Source organism: Camelina sativa, chromosome 20 (assembly GCF_000633955.1).
Source record: "Camelina sativa cultivar DH55 chromosome 20, Cs, whole genome shotgun sequence".
Lineage (NCBI taxonomy): Eukaryota > Viridiplantae > Streptophyta > Magnoliopsida > Brassicales > Brassicaceae > Camelina > Camelina sativa.
In genome coordinates this window covers 13,783,496-13,788,667 of record NC_025704.1, presented here as the reverse complement: position 1 = coordinate 13,788,667, position 5,172 = coordinate 13,783,496, and the positions used below count along the sequence as shown (strand labels likewise).

The window sequence follows — 5,172 nt, the reverse complement described above, 5'->3', positions numbered from 1 at the left end:
TTTATAAAGTCATTAAAAGTTTTATGTTATTCAAGTAAAACAAAAGAATCTTGGATTGTTAAAGAATTCAAATTTTATATTATTGGTTTAGGATTTTATATCATTTCTTTCATAATAAAAGTCATGAAAACTCTTTCATCAAATAGAAAGATTTTACAAGATTAGAAAAAACAAATCATCAAGATTTTAAAAAACTTACTAAACAATCTCTTAGAATCCTTCATTTTTAACTTTCAATTTTCTATGATTCTAACAATCAGCAAAAACATAAAATCATTAAAATTCTTTCTAAATTCTAAACCAATATCTCCCCCTAAGTTAAAGTCTTACGCTCTATACGTGATGCATGTGAAGACAACAAAAGGCTGCGAGATCTGAACAATTCTACTTTGTTTTAAATTCTTGCACATGAAGGGAACCGTGACAGACACGTGATACCCAACGAAAAAGCACGTGATTCGGATTAATTACTGGGCTGTGAATCTGATTAGTGACACTGAAATCGCCAAAAATCTTAATTAAGAGAGGTGTTAGACTAGGAAATTGGAGTTAATAGTCTTATAAAAGATGCACATGTGCAAGTAGAGAGTTTTCGACTTTAAGAGTTACCATTATTATAACATAAATAAAATCATAATTAAGGTGTTACTTTGTTTGACGGCAGACTAGTTTGTGTGGATGTATTTAATAGCTTCAGCTTTATATATATAATTATTGTAATCATACAGTATTGTAGTGCGATGGGTGGGTCTAAATCTGAACAGTAACTTGCAAAACACTCTATGATCAACTAAAAATATTAGAAAAACAGGTAAATCTGGGACCTACGTGACATGAAAATTTAGAGAGAAAAACAGCAAAATCAAAATTATTGTGGCCTATATCAGAAGCAATGTATCAAATCTCGAAGAAACGTATTTATTAGTCTCAAAGTTACAGCAACTTGTGGTGGGATCAGTCAGGCCCGGCCCACCCATAAAGCAGCCAAAGCATTTGCTTTAGGCCACACAATATAAGAAATTTGTTAGAGCCATATCTTCAAGAGATTAGTTAGGTCAGTTGGCTATGTGTCCTGCCACAAAATGGTTTGTTTCTGGTTCGAGTCCTTTGCTCTACACTTTCTTTATTATTTTTTTTTTTGTTTTCTTTCTTTTACAGTTTTTTTTTTTTTTTTTTTTCCGTTTGCTTACGATTTTGTTTTCCTTTTATTTTGGCATAGATTTGTCGAAATTTTTTTAGTTAATCTTTTTAATTTCTGTTTTTAACAATAAAATCTTCAAATATTAGATTCTACTAGATATTAAAATATTATACTACTTCAAACTAAACTGGAGTAAGCTTTTGTTTTTTTTCCTTTCTTAACTTTAATCCTTATTTTATTATAATAATACTATATTATCAACTTTTTTGGATTATTAACTATATTATTGAATATGATAAGCTAGTAAATGAATTTGCTGCTATGAAAGTTAGAAAAGTTGTTTTTAGATTGTTTTATGTTTTTTAAAGTATTTAATAACTATTTAAAATATTTTTTTGTTATATTTTAGTATTTTAATGAAAATTTTTTTTTACTAAATTTTACTTAAAAATATGCTTTAGGCCACCAAAGTTCAAGGACCGGCCTTGGGATCAGTGAGTAGTAGTAGGCTAGTAGCCATCAAGTATTCAAGTTCCACCATCAACTTCATAACCAACCCTATCTTATAACCTCTACGCTTGACATTTTGGGATTCAAAGATGATGGTTGTTGTTTACCAAATTTAAACTAATTTCAAACTCACATTTTTGGCTGGTGGGTTGGCACTTAGCTCATTATTCTTTTTGACAATTGATGCAATGCATAGATTCTTGTTACAAGAAGAACAAAAAAACAAAAAAATAGTAATCATGAAATCTAGAGAATGAGTTTTCAAGTCACAAATTCGAAGCTAGAAAATTATGTGAAGTTTTTTTTTTTCCGTTTTGAGTTTTCGTGTTAATATTCTAAAGTTGGAACATATGTCTCTAGTCATCTACAACAACATCGAACCGGATTTTAAACAAGTTGAAACCGGTAGGTTATACGTGTACTGTATTTGTCCAAAAAAAAAAAAAAAAATACGTGTACTGTATATATTTGGTTTTCTCTACACAAAGCTAAAAATTATCAAGAACCGGTTTGATTCTGCTTACTCCAGTACTTCATCTCCCACTGTAGGATTCTCGTAGTCGTACTCTGTTTCCTCTTCACAACCGAGTAAAGCAATGCCGGGTCATACGGAGGCGGCATGGTACACGGACCAGAGTCCGCAGGGCGTTTCACAAGTGATTCCTTCATGAACTTCCGCTCGTTCCCACTCCTCGGGCACGCCATTGTTTCCGAGCAAATCTCCACAGCATCCCGGGGAATCTCAGGTTTAAACAGGAGGAGTTTCGAGTATTCTGTTAAAAGATGGTACATGTAATCATACACATAGTCCATCTTGAGTTCTTGTTGAATGAAATCGCTAGCCGCCTTTCCAATATCTTGTGCCTGCGTTGATATTGGGGTTTTCATCATATACTAACAATGTACCAATTGATGAAGATCAAGACCTTCACAAGGGAAGCTCCCATGATGGATTAAACAATGTACCTTTTGAACGTGAGTGTTGCCCCAATCAACGGCGAACTTGATGGAGCGGCACTTGTCCTGCTCCCTAACGGGCCAATAATGGTGAGCCGGAAGCAGGCCTCGTGTGAAGAAATCATAGTAATGAGGTTTCACCAGCAGAGTCACAGAGTCGCATGCCAAAATGTACTTCTCGCTCACCGACCATGCAGAACCTTCTATATATATCTTGTACCTGTTACATAAAGCCATAAACGTTACTATACTTTCTTATTTCAACTTTGCATAACCTAACTAAACGTTTGAGTATATATAATTGAAGTCTACAAAAACTACACTACCTGTGATGGCATTGGCTCGCCAAGTCTGATTTCTTGTAACCTTCCTTTGATTCTTTGATCCAGTCCTACATGACAAAGTCGAAACGCACACATAAAATTTATAAAACTGTTGTGAAATTTGCAGTTGTAAGCAGCAGAATCTTGAAAATTATTACCTGAGCATACAAACGAGCGTTCCACTCGTGTTCCTCAGAGACATTACATTTCATGAGATCTTGTCGTGTCTCTGCGACCACTGGATTCCCTTTCCAGTAAGCATAAGGCTCTCTGTTTATCCAAGTCTTCCTCTCGTTCCCTTCTCTTAGTTCCTTCAACAAACTCTCCCATGGCTTTATATTCACCTCCGCCCTACAAAATTTCATGGGTTTCTACTGATCAATTCGAAACTATTGGGGTGCAACCGAGAAAACATAAAAAAATTCAAGGGCGCTTTGTTTTATTACCATCCCCAGAAGGACCAGTCAGGAAAAACAATATCAAGCGTCTCCTCATTCCCACAGTACCACAGTACCGAAACAACGGCGGAGGCGAGGGCGCGTTAACTCCGGCGAACTCCGCAGCTCTAACGACCGGCCAGTCAACGCAGTCAAACATAAGCTCGAGATCTGGAATCTTCCCAGGGTACTTCCTTAGAAGCTGTAAGAATCCCCAGATAGTGAACACGTCCCTTGTCTGAAACGCATCTTGAAACCTCTCCACGTAAAGCTTCCTCTCCAGTGCTTCCCTCGTGATCCCTGTCTTCGCCCATGGACGGAGATCCTCGTGGATCCAACGGAAGTAATCTGGGCACGTGGCGGTTGGAGGATTGTTTGTATCATCTTCATTGAAGGTTGCTGTTGTCGTTGGGTATTTGTTTCTCGGACATGTACTCCCGGTGGTGGTTTCGTTGGCGGAGCAGTGTAGTGTGAACTCGGGTTGAGGGTTTTGTGTAATTATGGTTGTTGGTCGAGGGTATTTTGGTGATATCGTATGGGTTTGGGTTTTAGTCTTTGGCGACGCCGTCACGGCTTGTGTCAGAACCTAAAAGCGTGAAAACGAGTTGTATAGTTTATAGCAGATATTGACCCAAACCAAACTGAACCGAACCGAATCAAAATTCATCAATCGAACTAACTATATTCAACCAACCAAAAAATTAATAAAACTTAGTAATACTTTTCATCAAACATATAAAAAAAAACTAAAAAATCAAATAAGAAATTATTAAACTTTCATATATCATATATGTTTCGTCCAAAGTTCGAATCGACTGGAATATTTAAATCGAATTCTAAAAAACGAAACTAAACCGGAACCAAAATCCGGTTGAACATCCCTAATTTTTTTTTCTTTTGAACCCCAAAAACCTTTAAGCGGAAAGTCTCCACAATATATGCCTCTTTTGCCTACTTGTGAGCAGTAGTAGCGGGAGACAGCTAATCGAACTGAAAAAAAAAGTCATACATGGGTCCAAAACAATGGAACACGTGTCGTGTTCTGCCTAATTCGCCGACAACACCAACCAACAACAACAATAGAAAATTCTCTCACGTGACAAAAGGCACAAACAAAACTCAAACCCATAAAGAAGAAACAAAACAGCGAAGTATTAGATTTGAGAAGAAACGACAAGTGGAGTGTCGTTTCGGGTGACTTACGGTAGGGTCGAAGAGGAGGCGCGTGGAGATTAACGCACCAACGGCAAGGAGGATGATGAGGGACACTAGGGCGTATGATCTGTTGGGAGATATTCCTAAACCGGACTTGATATAAGGCGACCAGACTGTGTCTGTGAAATTACGATAATGCCCTCCCGTCGACCCGCTCTTGGATGGCGAGTTTCTCATCGGAACGAACCTTCCCGGAGTGGAGAAACCAAACAAAAGGAAGAGATTCGAAAGAGTTTAGAGGAGAGAGAGGGAGGAGGACAAAAAAAGAAAGAAAAATAAAGAGAGACAGAGAGAGAATCTTGTGAGTTAAGGAACGTGAAGTATTATTAATATTATAGTTGCACATTAAATTTCAACCTTTTTGTAATAGTGCTCCTCCCTCAAGGGTTTCATTTCAGGACAAAAAGTCACACGAAAGACAAAACCTATAAGGTTTTGAGAACGAGAAAATTAGAAAACCAACAAACAAAAAAAAATTGTCACTAGTTTAGTTAGTTGACCAACATTAATTTATATAGTCGTACCTACACTTTTTTGATTAGGTTATTTTAGCCATTCTAAGATTTAAAAAAAAAAAAAAAAAAAAAAA

At 36.6% G+C, this 5,172-nt stretch overlaps 1 pseudogene; it reads right to left on the bottom strand.

Annotated features, from left to right (window-relative positions):
- Positions 2,078-4,905, bottom strand: LOC104770743 (annotated as a pseudogene).